General features: G+C 41.9%; 1 long non-coding RNA gene across 1 annotated transcript; it reads left to right on the top strand.

The window, feature by feature from the left end:
- The first annotated feature begins 11,595 nt into the window (after positions 1 to 11,595).
- On the top strand, positions 11,596 to 14,002 carry LOC139985032 (uncharacterized). The gene is made up of 2 exons (XR_011799259.1): positions 11,596 to 11,996; positions 12,854 to 14,002. It is a non-coding gene; the product is annotated as an uncharacterized lncRNA (long non-coding RNA).
- The last annotated feature ends 1,516 nt before the right edge of the window (positions 14,003 to 15,518 follow it).

The raw sequence follows: 15,518 nt of genomic DNA, 5'->3' as shown, positions 1-15,518 counted from the left end.
TGGTAGTGAAAGTGGACAACCTAGTGTAACAATGTGTATCTTAGTATTTCCTCTATTGATATGTAGACTTATGAGGAGTAAATTACCTCGTTTTCCCGATTCTGGCTTCACGATAGGTGTGTATGTGTGTTAAATCATTACCTCGTTTTGTATGTACACATCTCATTGCCAAGATTAGTTCCAACGATCAACTTCGGCACATAGGATGCTCTCACAGGTAACCTACTGCTACCACTCAAAAGGGTGGACCTCTCTGAAGGTTTTCTAGGGTTTCCTCGTTTGTAAGGTTCAGTACGGACTACCTCGTTTGCCACCAAGCACACGTATGTGTGTGTGTGTGTGACGCTTTAGCTTGTATGCACGATAACTCAACAAGGGATTGACTGATCATGATCAAACTTGGTGGGTGGGTGGTCCATAGTGAGTAGATGAACCCTATTGTTTTTGGTGCCCACAAAGGTCACCAAAGGTCAGTTATGGTCCAAAAACCCAAAATACTAAAACTGCAATAACTCCCAGTGCCAATGTGCGATAAGGTTGATATTTTGGGACAAGTTGTGAACTGGTTAGGAGAACATTTTGAAACTTAACGGTCATGTGATCTGAGGTCACCAAAGGTCAATTAATGTTAAAATACTAGTATTTTTGCGATAACTTGAGAACGAATTGTCCGTTAGGGTTGGGAGTTGCTTCAGTGTAATCCAATTGTCGACCCACATCTGGGTGACCCTTGACCTCAATTTGACCTCTGGTGACCTTTTCATGTTTTGGGGATTTTTACAGTTTCGATGCTATTTTCAGATGTCAAAGGTACCTTCCGATCATAAATATTGATAGGTTGACCCCCGTGTGACCTTTGTGTGCGAACTTATATGGGGTCAAAGTTTTCGGTCGGAGTTAGGATGGCTGTACAGACTTGTCGTGTTGATTTTTGGAATCAGCAGATCAAACTACATTTGAAACCAAGGTGAAAAGGTCAAAGGTCACATTAGAAAAAATGTGCTTAGTTTGGGAGAAAACGGGCCAAAAAGAAAATGTTTGGTTTTGATGCTAGATTTGGATATCAAAGGTACCTTCCGATCAAAAATGTCAATGGGTTGACACCCGGGTGACCTTTGTGTGTAAAGTTATACAAGGTCAAAGTTAATTTTCAGACATTTAATGCAATAACTCCCAGTGCAAAGGTGTAAAAAAGTTGATATTTTGGGACAAGTTGCAAATGGTATAGAGGAATATTTTCAAACTTAACGGTCATGTGATCCGACGTCATCAAAGGTCAATTAATGTTAAAAAAGTAGTATTTTGGGTGAGAAAATGGGCAAAGAAAAAAATGTTTGAATTTTTACAGTTTTGATGCTATATTCACGTCTCACCAATCAAAAATGTCAATAGGTTTACCCCAGGTGACCTTTGTGTGTGAAGTTATATGAGGTCAAAGTAAATTTTCAGACATTTAGTGCAATAATTCCCAGTTCCAAGGTGTGACACGGTTGATATTTTGGGACAAGTTGCAAATGGTATAGGGGAATATTTTCAAACTTAACGGTCATGTGATCCGAGGTCACCAAAGGTCAATTAATGATAAAAAACTAGTATTTTTGCAATAACTTGAGAACGAATTGTCCGTTAGGGTTGGGAGTTGCTTCAATTTAATCCAATTGTCGACCCGCATCTGGGTGACCCTTGACCTCAATTTGACCTCTGGTGACCTTTTCATGTTTTGGGGATTTTTACAGTTTCGATGCTATTTTCAGATGTCAAAGGTACCTTCTGATCATAAATGTCAATGGGTTGACCCCCGTGTGACCTTCGTGTGCGGAGTTATATGAGGTCAAAGTTAATTTTCAGACATTTAATGCAATAACTCTCAGTTCCAAGGTGTGACACGGTTGATATTTTGGGACAAGTTGCATATGGTATAGGGGAATATTTTCAAACTTAATGGTCATGTGATCCGAGGTCACCAAAGGTCAATTAATGATAAAAAACTAGTATTTTTGTGATAACTTGAGAACGAACTGTCCGTTAAGGTTGGGAGTTGCTTCAATGTAATCCAGTTGTCGACCCGCATGTAGGTGACCCTTGACCTCAATTTGACCTCTGGTGACCTTTTCGTGTTTTGGGGATTTTTACAGTTTCGATGCTATTTTCAGATGTCAAAGGTACCTTCTGATCATAAATGTCAATAGGTTGACCCCCGTGTGACCTTCGTGTGCGAAGTTATACGAGGTGAAAGTTAAAAAATATTAATGAGGTCAAACGTGAAAAACTCCCAAGTTGCAATAACTTGGCTACTATTTATTGGAATTTTGTCAAACTTGGTATGATGATATTGGTAGATAGTCTCCACACACTTATGTGTGTTGCAATTGATATCAGGGCTTAGCATTACTTTGGCAACAAAAGTTTGTGAGCATAAATTACTGTTGTTGTATTAGGGCTTTGTTAGAAATTTCCCTATGAATGGAACTAATGAACAGCAGCAAGGAACCATGAAATGTTTTCATTCTGGTTTTAGGAGAGCAAGATGGACTACGGGGGGGGGGGGTGGGCGGTTGATTCAGATGCGATACAGGGCTGCTCAAGAGGTCTTCGAGGACAGGTGCATAACTGAACGTCCTCTGTACTTTTGGAGGAGAAGGCCTGTCTTCCAGCGATCGGCGATCGTCCTTTCTGCTCTCGTGGTGTCTTCGCTTCTCTCCGCTCTGGTGGTCACTTCCCCCAACTGCTCCCTTGTGTTTATTCTTTATGTGCTTCTCCAGGTCATTCTTCCTGTCCGTCTGATAGGAACACTCACTGCAGCTGTGCCTCTTGCTTTTCTTGGGGTGTTTCTGCTCCAGATGTTGTTTAAGCCCCTTAAGGTTCGTCATTCTTTCCTTACAGACCTGACATCTGTATTCCTTGCATGCCTCCATCTCTCTTTCGCTCCACTCAGGGGATTCCCTTTCCTCTGCCATAACTGTGCAAGCCTGTATACAAATGAAAGAAAATATATCAATGTGGCACAGCAATACAATGTATTTAGCCAACCTATAGGACTATTTGGTCTGTTCGGACACACTCACTAAGCCAATCAGGCAATCTTCTTATACGATTAGATCGTCTAAGTTGTCCTGACCGTGGCCTTACTACTGCTCGTTTACTTCTAAATACTTTTCGATAAACTCTATCATGACACACTTGACTTTGTGCCTTTTTCTTTTTACTTGCTTCTGTGGACTTTATGACTTTCGGTGAAAGGACACCAATAGGTTTGGCTTTTGTGGACTTATCTGCCGATTTTTCTGTAACATCAGAATGATCCACACGTCTGTCTTTCGTCATTCTTGTAGACTCGTCATCTTGGAGTGATACCTCTGTTTGGATTCCAGTTTCTTTCTGTAGTAGTTCTACCTTATCTGTATGTTGGCTCGGCGGAATAGAAGCATCATCCTGGTAAGGTTTCAGCCTGTTAAAGTGCACGACAATTGACTTGGCCTTTTCGCTTCTCTTTATCCTGTATGTCACATCGCTGAGTCTGTTTATCACCACGTACGGGCCTTCCCAGCATCGCTGTAACTTCGGACTCAGACCTCGCCGTCTTTTTGGTACATAAAGCATCACTGTGTCTTCTTCCTTGAATCCACCATCGTCGGCCTTCAGGTCGTAATGTTTCTTTTGTCTATCGTCTACAACCCTTAATTTCTTTCTTGCAATCTCGTGCACATGATGAAGTCTTTCTTCCAGTTCTTGGACGTATACGTCTTTTTGTATGTGTTCCTTGGGTCCTCTGTCGAATATTAAATCAACTGGCAGGTCTATTTCTCGACCCAACATCATTTCAGCAGGGGAAATTCCGGTCGAGTCATGTACCGACGAACGGTAAGCCATCGTGACCAACGGGAGACACTTATCCCAATTCCTTTGGTCTGCATCTACAACTTTAGACAACATCTCTTCCACGGTTCTGTTGAACCTCTCTACCATTCCGTCACTCTGTGGGTGGTACGCTGTTGTTCGGTTTTTCTCTACCCCGAGCAGCTTACACAGATTTCGAAACAGTTGGGATTCGAAGTTGCTGCCCTGGTCTGTGTGAATCTGTCTCGGGACGCGAAAGCGACTGACAAACTCCGAAATAAGTACGTCAGCAACGGATTCAGCAGTCTGATTCTTTCAAGGGTACGCCTCTACCCACTTGGTAAAGCAATCCGCAACAATCATGACATATTTGTTCCCTCTGTCGGTGATAGGTAGGGGTCCTAGGATATCTAATGCTATTCGTTCAAGAGGGGCTCCGACTCGATACGACTGTAACTTGGCACGAGGTTTCCTTTTCGGCATTTTTCTTGAACAACATACTTCACAGGCTTTGCACCTTCTCTCCACACACCGACGCCAAGTATGCCAATAGAACCTTTCTTGTACTCGACATATAGTCCTTTTCACTCCAAGGTGTCCAGACGTGGGGTGATCGTGCAGCAAAGTAATGACTTCGCCTTGCAAACTCCTTGGCACCACCAACTGCCAAGTAACCTTGTCTCCCTCGTTGTTTTCCCATCTCCGACAAAGAAGGCTGTTTTTTACTTCCAGGCGATGCCATTGTGCCCAGTGTGCTTTAACCTCCTTGTTCTCCGGGGATACCTCTTCCCAGACTGGTCTTTTGTCTCTGCTTTCTTTCCATTCTAAGATTTTTCTAATCGCCTCATCTTTCACCTGCTCTGCTCGGATTGTCTCATTCGTCCACTTCTGTAGCCAGGGACTGTCTTGATCTGTCCATGCAGCAACGGCAGCGACTACTTCCGGTGCTCCGGCTGCGCTGTCCTTTACTTCTACTTCTCCGTGACTGATTTCGGTTAATATTTTCGTCTCTCCCTCTTTCTTCCATATTTTTGGTCGTAACTTCATCGGGCCACTACGTTCGGTTTCTCCAACTTCTGCTCTTGTGCAGTGCTGGCACTCCTCCTGGCATGATCGTCTGGAAAGTCCGTCAGCATTTCCATGGGAACGTCCCGGCCGATGAGCAATCTCGAAGTTGTACGTCCCGAGTATCTCTAGCCATCTGGCAATCTGACCTTCCGGGTGTTTGAAACTCGTAAGCCATTTCAGGGCTGCGTGGTCTGTCCTTATCAGGAAATGGGTTCCATAAAGGTAATGATGGAAATGCTTTACCGACTGTATAACGGCAAGAAGCTCTCCTTCCTCGTGATGCAATATCGCCGTTCTTGTTTACTCATCGCTTTACTGAAATACGCAACCGGTCTTTCTACCCCATCTTGAATCTGTGAAAGAACGGAGCCTGTGGCGAAGTTACTTGCATCTGTGTCAAGGATAAAACATTTACCACTGCTTCTCGGATACGCCAACACCGGGGCCGTTGTTAGCGCTGTCTTGAGGTTGGAAAACGCCAACTCACAATATTCATCCCAATCAAATTTCTGCTTCTTTTCTGTCAGCTTGAATAGCGGGGAGGCAATTTCAGCAAATCCGCGAATGAACCGGTGGTAGTAGCCGCACAGGCCGACAAAGCTGCGGACGTCCGTCAGTCTTTGTGGTCTAGGCCACTCGGACACTGCCTTGATTTTATCTGGATCTGTGGCTACACCTTCACTGGAGACAACGTGACCCAAGTAGGTTACACTTCTTTGAAACAGTTTACACTTGCTCGGACTCAACTTCAAAGCAGCCTCCCTGAATCTGTCAAATACTGTCTTGAGTCTGTTTTTCGCCACTTCGAATGTTGAGCCATATACAATGACATCATCTAAATAAACTAGACACGATTCCCAGTGCAGCCCTGATAACACGTGATCCATAAGCCTTTCGAATGTTGCAGGAGCGTTACAAAGGCCAAAGGGCATAACCCGGAATTGGTACAGACCATTTCCAGTTATGAACGCCGTTCTCTGCCTATCCTCCTTTGCCATGCCTACCTGCCAATATCCGCTTGCTAAATCTAATGTACTGAACCATCTTGCACCGGTCATAGCATCTAGTGAATCGGCTATTCTCGGGATCGGGTAACTATCTTTTTCTGTAAGTGCATTTACCTTCCGGTAATCTACACAGAATCTTGTGCCTCCGTTCTTTTTCTTTACGAGCACTATCGGGGATGCCCATGGACTTGCAGAAGGCTCGATAACACCCGTGTCTAGCATTTGTTTCAAAAGCTCTCTTTCTTGATCTCGCAATTGCACCGGGACACGTCTTGCTGACTGTTTAACTGGTCTTGCATTACCTGTATCGATTTTGTGCTGCACAAGTGTGGTGTATCCTAAGTCGTCCGATGATCGGGCAAACACATCCGCATAGTCTTTTAGTAATTCCACTAGGTCGGCCCTCTGTTCATCGGCCAGGTGTTCAGTCCCTATCTCCAACAAATCTACTACATGTTCGGGAACCTCTTTCCGGTTGTCACTGATCGACGTCACCATTGACATCATTTGTTTTCTGCTTGGTGCATTCTTCGATGGAACATTCAACACTGATGCTTCCTCCAATGTCGCCGCAACAGTACCTTCATAGACTTTTATCACCTCGGACGTAGGGTTAAACACCCTTACCGGAATCTTGCTGTTCCTCGGATCCACCAGACTTGTGGCAACCAACAATTTATGTTTCCCAATAAACTTTTCAGCTGGTTCCACCAGAGCAGATTCCCAGTGCTGAACTCCTTCGGATATTCTTCCAAGTATCATCGCCTCACTTTCAGGGGCGATCACCACTGTCTCATCAACCAAGACGCGGCAACAAGAAATCTCCGACGTAGCACCATCATCATTGCTCTTATTCAGTCCTACCCAAGACAAGGTCCCTTTCATCACGTTCAAGTGATAATTATGTTTTCTCATGAAACTCAGTCCCAGAAATGCGTCGGCACCTATTTCAGCAACCCATACTGTATGCTCAACGACGTGTTCATCAATCGTTACCTCGAACGTAGCGCATCCCTCACACTGTAACTTACTTATTCCGTCTGCTAATGTCATATCATTCACTGCCCTCAACTGTGGTCGGCAGGACGCGGGTATTGATCTGTACACGCTGGGCCTGATAATGGTTATGTTGGACCCAGTATCGACCAGAAAGGTTACTGGGGTGCCTTGCACATAACCTTTTACATAGATTCCAGATTCATCATCCGCCACCCAACCTGTCCTGACGCTAACTTCACTGGGCCTGGAAATTATTGCCGGTCTCTTCGACCCTCAAGTCCGGTCCTCTCTCGTTTCCCTGGTCTTGTTTGGCTCTCATTTCTTCTTTCGGCAGATCCGGGCAACTCCTCTTCAAGTGACCGATCTTTCCACAGCCCCAGCATCTTGGAGGTGGTCTATCGCCATTCTGCCACACTCGGTTTCAGTACCCTTTTGAATCTTGTGTTGAGACAGGCGGCTTCCCCTCCACCGACTGTGTTCCTCGAGCCTCGTTTTTCTCTTTCGTTATCCTTGCTTCTATCCTCTCCATACAGTTTTCCAATGTCTTTGTCAGGGTTTCATTTAGAAGTTGAATTTGCTTCTCGAACTTATCGACGTCATTTTCACGTTCTGTCTGCATCACTGCTCTGGCTGTTGGTCTTCTCAGGTTCCCTTTCTTTATCTCAGCCAGGTGAAAGGCCTCTAGCTCTACTGCAACAATTACAGCACCCGAAAGATTTTGAGGGCGTGACTGGTAAACCCTCCATTTAGTATCTGGGTCGCCCAATGAGTCGATGAAGTGTTCTTTAGCCAATGTATCGATCATGTCAAATGGAGCCTCCGGGTAAGCTCTTACCACTAAACGTTTAATTTCTTGGGCTAATTCTGTTAAACTTTCTTTGGGCTCTCTGTTTCTGTTCTTTAGCATGGCTCGGAAAAGTTGTGTCTGGTTGGCGGGGCTAAATCGCCTGCCCAGGGCTTCTGTTAGAGCCTGGTAATTTCTTCTTCGATCACTGTCTAAGTCACTTAAAACTGCCCGCGCTTGACCTTTCAGGCTTGCTGCCAGGTAAAGTGCCTTTGTTTGTTCTGTCCAGCTATTGAACTCGCTAATTAACTCAAACTGTACCATATAATCGTCCCAATTAGACGCGCCATCAAACTGTGGTGGCATAACGTTGGCCCGTCTGGGGTGTTCTGCTGGATTCACCCTGTAGTGGGCTTGTCTGTGGAGAGAATTACCCCCGTGTAGTCTTTCTTGAGGCTTATAGCTGAACGGGTTCGACTGTGGTCTCCACGGTCTCTCATCTCTCCAACTGTTATCTCTAGCAGTTGTTCTGTTCTGTCTGTGCAGCTCCTCCCAAGACTGTAATCTGTTCTGTGGACCCTGGTTACCTACTCCATATCTCGGTCCCTGTGGAGAAACACGGAACGGGTTAAACGTTGACCTACCTGCATGTCTTTCTGTGGGTCCCGTTACGTCCACATGCTCCGCACCAGCAGGTATAAACTGCTGCGGGTCTGTTCTGTACGGGAGTAGACCATCGTCTGCTTTAGGAGACATTCGGCCCGGAGTCTCTGACCCTGTCGAACTCAGAACCACATATCCCGACGGCAATCCTTCGGGGTCACCTTGAACTGGTTCTGTCAGAAACGGTGACTGTTCGTCTGTCCACGGAACCCCGTCATGGTCACTCCTAGCGGTTGCTTCTGTAAAGGGATTCTTACCATTGGAATCCATCTGTTCTGTATTTTCTTTTCAGTATCTGTTCTGTATCTGTACTGTAGCTTTACTAAGGCTGGGTAGGAGACTCTGTATGCCCTATGACTGTGTTTTGGATCTTTAACTGTCGTTGAGAACCGGAACTGGTCTTTATCCCACCGCTGCCACCACGTGTAACGCCGACCGAATTCTATACAGTCAAGTCGGAACACAGAGTCTTGAAAAATCAGCCAAAGAGTTCAAGTAATGTCTAAAAACTTTGTTAAAAAGAAAACACTTTCGCCTGTTACAATGGTTAATGAAGTACATCAATTAATCCTCAAATCAATGTTTAAACGCTTTAAGATGAGTTAAATGGTAGCAATACATCTTTGGGCATAATACATGGCTTAACTCATTTACAACACTATTGGAAGTAAAGCAGTAGCAAAAGAAATACAAGCGTAGACCAACCCTCGCAGCCTCTGCGAGTTCTGACAATAACTCGCAATATGCGAGCGAACCCTAAAAGTCGTAATTCCTGCGAGCTGATCTGTTTCCCGCTACTTGCGATCTGTGCTGTATCTCGCAAATTAGTGCGAGCTGGGATGTTTCTCGCAGCTTGCGATCTGTGCTGTATCTCGCAAATCTGTGCGAGTTGGACTGTCTCTCGTAGTTTGCGATCTGTGCTGTATCTCGCAAATCCGTGCGAGTTGGAATGTCTCTCGCAGCTTGCGATCTGTGCTGTATGTCGCAAATTCGTGCGAGCTGGGCTGTTTCTCGCAAATAGTGCGAGCTGCACTGTGTCTCGCAAATCCTGAGAGCTTAAACTGAAACCCAGGTATAACTCGGGTCTTAAATACACATATTCACAAAATAGGGAGATGGTCGAGCTTCAGCCTTAGGTTACTTTTCAGTACTTGTACGTCAATCTTTCTCAATATACCGCATTGAATTCTGAGCTACGTTAATGCTCCAGCCTTGTAAATTTTAGGGTTACATCACAAGTAATTCTGGCAACTTTAATATTATATTTGGTCGAGATAGATAGCCAAACAAACATACTATCGTTAATTGGTTCACTTCACTGACACGGTCGATATAACATTGACGGGTACTAACGGCTTATTCCCAAGTTCCCTTAACACATAAAAGAAAACAAATGAAAATCATTACCAAGTAAATGTCTAGAATCACCGGTCACCAGGTAGAGCCAGGAAACACAATAACGGTACCTTGATACACAAATATCACAGTAGAGATCCGTGTAGAGAGTACATATGAGTAATATTGCAGTAAACGATTGCAACTTTGCGCTAACTGACTACTTTCACAACTTTTGGGCAACTGCCTCTTACGAACAATAAACCATTCCTTTTTATACCGAGTAGCTTGAATAGCTGAACTCGGTGACCCCCTTTTATGTTTTTGATGTATGCCGAAGCGCGCGCACGCAGGAAGCGGCTTCCTTTTTGTTTTGGAAAACTGTCTACACTGCTGGGAAAACACGGTGAGCTTTCTTAGATCTAAAGAGAAAAGGGTTAAAGGTCTGGGGCCCGAGACGGGGAAATCAAAATAAGAATAGTAAACAGCCCGAGCTCAATACAGAAAGAAACAAATTAACAGTAAGAAATCTGCTAGGCTTATAAGTCAAATTTCTGTAACAATAGCCACTTTGCAATTTAAACTCTCTCACCCAAATTAGAGTTTGCCTATAATACTCCCAACTTGGTATAGTAACTAAAAAAAACGGTAGCGGCTTTTCCTGTAACTGTAGTGTAAAGTGATAACTGATATTACTAAGTTTTCCAAATTAATTCAAAACTCAAAAGCCTTCTCAGAAAGAAGCTACACTAGCTCTACAGGCTCCTTTGTTGAATTAGTGAAGGATAGTAGATATTGTTCACATGTTTATGCAGTCATAACATGATAGTTTGCTATCATCGTAGTTTAATCATAAAATCAAGGATAACAAATCAATGTGACCAATAATTGTGAATGCCACCATTTCATGTTCGACAAAATTTATCACATTTAACTTAAAGGATACACCATGCGTGGCACATTGACGGACACTGAAGCACATATTGTAGTTGTAATAACGCACCAAATATGCGCTTCATCGGACATGACGCACCATTCCGGGGGTCGTTGAGTCCGTCTTACAATAAAAGACATTTGCCAAAATATAACAACATCATAGGCTTCATAGCTCTACACATAATCTGATCATGCAGTTCTAAAAATTATACAAAATGAAAATGATACTACTGATTTGTGAGAGAACTAGAATGGTCACCCATTATATACCATATCATGTTTCTATAGTATATATCTTTTAAACACTTCATTGTTTACCTGTAGGGCACACCTGTAGAATATTCCGTAAATTTTAGTCTTGGAAATAAGCAAAGCCTAGCTATATTTTTGAAAGCAATTATGCATCCCTGAAAATGATGAAATTTGGTGACATATTAGTGTATGAGCAAGCCTACTGGGACATTGCCATTGTAACATCAAACGTTATGACATTAAGTGTATATATGTGAGGTATTAGCAGATGAGTTATAATACTGCAGGTGTATACTACTAACATAGAAATAAGAAATATAATAGAAATTGTTGCACATCACTAGTTTAGGTTTGCACTATATTAGTAAATGGACCATTCTTGAATACTTGCAGAGTTGACACTATACATACTGTAAATCATAAAGCAGATGTGATGAATTTATGCTGCCAATAGCAAAGTTCTGTATTAACTAGTAGTGTTATTACTGTTCTGTGTTTGCAAAATTGATTTGAATTTTTGACTATTTAGTGAAGGGCAAAATGTGGTATTCAGTAATTTATGTTGAAAGTTATATAATTCACTATGTCAGGGATTTGCTCACACTGGGCAGCTACTGTGTACGCCCAGCAGTTCTGAATGCCACCCCGCACAAACAGTATTTAACCTTTTTCGCCCAGCACTTTTTTATGATAATTTAATAACTTTTACCATAACCAAAATCTGGGAGAATATATGGCACAGAATAGGAATATAGCACCACTTAAGCATACTTCATGTGCAAAATTTGTCCATTTGGGGGGGGGGGGTACCCCACCCATGAAATCCCTCTCCCAGGGTGTGGATCACACTACCGCCCAATCTGCCTGGCACTCAAATATTCATGAGCACTTCCCTGCTATGCGTACAGTATGCATTCTGATATATTATTAACTTTGCACATCCCGGTATTATTTGTCTTTTTCAGTTGAAGGTGTGTGCCCAATTAAGAAACTCGAGAGGTTGGTATCCAAACTGATCCACCAAAAAAGATAACACCAGTTCCTCAATGAAAGGCCATGCCCAACAGAGGCTGATGCAGCAATGCACTCCAGCAGCTATACCCCAGTGGAGACTGGTAATTTTTTGATGTACATACTGTAACCATTCCATGCTGTAAATAAATCTACATTTTAACTAGATCTGCGGTCTACTACTGTAGGACTGTATATGACTAACCACATTTAGGACATTGGACACATTTATTCATTTATTGTATTATGTTAATGACATAGACATGTAGTGCTAAATATGGTGCTAATACAGCCACTGGAGGTCTGTAAATGTAAGGGACCCAAAAATGTTCAAACCCCACAAGTTAATGATAACAGTACCTGTAGTATTTTTCCTTATCTCTGAAAAATAAAGACATTTACCAATCTTGTAGAATGTGCTACCTACCTGTCTGAAGCAGTTTGTGTTCAAAAATTGCACATTTATTCTTTTCTCTTTATGTTTTCTCTTTTTGTTTCATGATGATGTGGCATCATTCGTACATACAGTACAGTACTTGCACTGCTTAAAGATAGTTACTCTTAACTGCCTATACTGTAGTTGCCATCTGATCAGGTTGTCATGTGCATATAGTTTCATATCAGCAAAGACATTGACATTTTTGGCAAATTTTGAGTGTGAGCTATATTTTTAGTTTAACGTGTTAGGGGCATCATTAAGGGGTCTACTCTCACCCAGATTTGAACAATAATTTTTAGTTATTACAATGAGTGCAAGTTACAATATCAGTGAATAAACAAACATAACATTTATGCTGGCTGCAACCCAGTTACCTTGGCTATGAGCCTGAATGTCTCTTTTGCAATTCAAATCAAATAAATCATATCTTTGAAAATCATTTGAACACGTATATCTTTGTGACACTTCTGTCCTCACACAATGCCATAAATGTCTTTTTTCCATTTTAATTTCACATTACAGATGTACAGAACATCCTTTAGAGGAACAGCACAGCATAGCGTTATGGCATGATGGATGTTTTGCAAGCAGATATAAGGGTTGGAACTGGAAGTATGTGTTGGATTGTTTGATTAATAAATGTGTGCTTCTCTACTTTACGTAAGATGATTGTCATATTTCGTGTTCTCCAGTGAAAGCTATGGATTTGCATAGTGTTGTTAACATGGATACGGACAATTTTGAAATAGCTGATGTGAAAGCACGGCTTCAAGACAATTGAACAAACTGTACCATAACATACAACAACAAACATGGTGTCTCAGTAAAATGAAGTTACTAAGCTAGTGCAATGTATCATAAGAATTTATCTTCTCCATGGTGTCAAACATTGATTGTTGCATTCAGTGCGTTATGTATCCTTCTCCTTTCTGTAGTATTTAACATTGATTTGCATGTTCATTCATAGTGTAAGTAAACTACATAATTTATGTCATCAAAATTACAACTGTGTCCTATTAAATAAGTAAATGATTGAAAGTTGGTTTCACTACATACTTGATTGTACACTATTTGGCTTTCCATGATAGCAATATCTGATCTTTTTAATTACTGTAGCTTGTTCAGTCATACCAGTAGTTCTAATGTGACATTGATCTTGGGTTTTTTATTGTTGGTACAGGATAACTTGTCTTTATTTTGTATTGTGTGAGATCAATTTAACATAACATATATTGTGATGTCATAGAGTGTTGAAGAGGTACTCTAACTTGCAGCTAGTAGTGATAAAACAGTTCATTCAGTGCTCTCATGATAACCCCAGTCGGGCCCAGTGGCAGATGGAGATAGTGGCAGATGGAGATGTTTCAAATGCAGGGGACATTATAGGGTCTTTTGAAGTTTTGGCAAAAGTTCTTTTGCATGTAAAGCTGCTATACTTACTGTATCATGGAGAAGTTCCACAATGGAGGCATGGCGTCTCCTAGCCTTATTTGGGTATATGTCCTTGCATTCCGTATTTGGAACACTGCCCTACTATTGTTTGTATTGCTTATTCTAAAGTTAGGTAAGTCAGTATTGTAACATGTTTTTATTTTTAACACATTGATTGCATCTGTACAGTTCTTACATTGAGTTCAACTATATACAATAACCATGAGCAGGGAAAACTTACCACTATCTCACTTGCATTTCTTAATGTTCAAGTGACCATATTCATACTTTAACCAAAGCATTTCTTCCATATTACATAGTGTTTATCCAGAGTAGGTTACAGGATATTTTCAAGGTGGGCTATGTAGTATTGTCCCCAATTTAGCATGCTATAATTGCTAGAATATTTAATATGTTCCTACAGGTATTTACTTTCCAAATTGTTCTAAGGCATTTTAATTGAAGCATAAGATGCCTGAATGTCCCAGTGAGGTAAATTTCCTGGAAGGTGGTAATAAAACCAGTTTCAAAACTTTGACCAAAGGTAACCATATTTGAATATCTGGTTTATTTGGGGCCAATACAGCATACTCTGGTCGAGAGTTGGCGTGGAAGCCACCATATGTTTGTAGTAATGCAGTAAAATGTAGTAAAGGCAGCTGGAAGAGTCCAGATTACCCCTGTGCCGAAGGTCATTAATCTTAGTTTTTTTTTGGAGAACACTTTAACCTTCCCAACCACAGAGCTCCCAACTGACCCACAATTCTCGGGTTGGACCCGCATTCTAACACCCAAAGCCCCTGACCCGCTCAAGCATCCCAAAAACCTGCATTGTAATTGACAAGTATACATAAAAAAATTTCATCAAATCTGGACTTAGCAACCATCATTTCTTTAGCATTTAGCATAATAGAGTATAAAACTTCCTTTACATCATAATTTGAACCTCAAATTACGCTATATTTCATTGGGGCGAGCAGCGAACATTTTCATGCCACGGGCAAGAATGAATTATCACCTACTACTCAATCTATTGATGTTACACACACAAAAATGCATATTTATCAGAAAATTGTGGGTGACAAAAGCTTTTCTAGGTGCCACCAGTTTACATGTAGGCATCACCAGGATTCCAAAAAAATAATAAAAAGGGAGGGAGACACCCCCCATATACTCCTCCCCCAGGACGGCAATTCGTGGCATGGACCAGCATTTGCCTTCTCAAGAGTTGGGAGCTATGCAACCATACCATTAACGACATGTCTCTATAGGCCCAGGGGATGATGAAACAGTGTTCCAGAAAAGAACAATTGATCCAACCCTACGCAGTGAAGGACAGCTACAAAGATGTGTAAGAAAGCTGAAGGGCTCAGGGTTTTTCCCGGAGGACACTTACATGAACATTTACCCAATAGGATCTCATCCTGCCAGAATTTCTGGACTGCCTAAAATTCACAAGTGTACTTATAACAATTCATTTCCTACTTTTCGTCCTATTATTTCAAGTATTGGTACTTATAATTGTAATTTGGCAAAGTTTTCGAGTGATCTTATATCACCCAACATTTGTCTCGATTATTGCACTCAGGATTCTTTCTCTTTTGTCCAGGAAATTACATATACTGACATATCTGATCATTACATGGTATTATACGATGTACTTAGTTTATTTACCAACATCCCACTTTCTGAAACTGTTGATATTGCAATCGATGCCATCATGCATAACAATCCAGGCATTGGTATTGAAAGGCGG

Source organism: Apostichopus japonicus, chromosome 17 (genome assembly GCF_037975245.1).
Source record: "Apostichopus japonicus isolate 1M-3 chromosome 17, ASM3797524v1, whole genome shotgun sequence".
NCBI lineage: Eukaryota > Metazoa > Echinodermata > Holothuroidea > Aspidochirotida > Stichopodidae > Apostichopus > Apostichopus japonicus.
The sequence above is the reverse complement of the archived record's forward strand: the minus strand, read 5'-3'. Positions and strand labels throughout refer to the sequence as shown.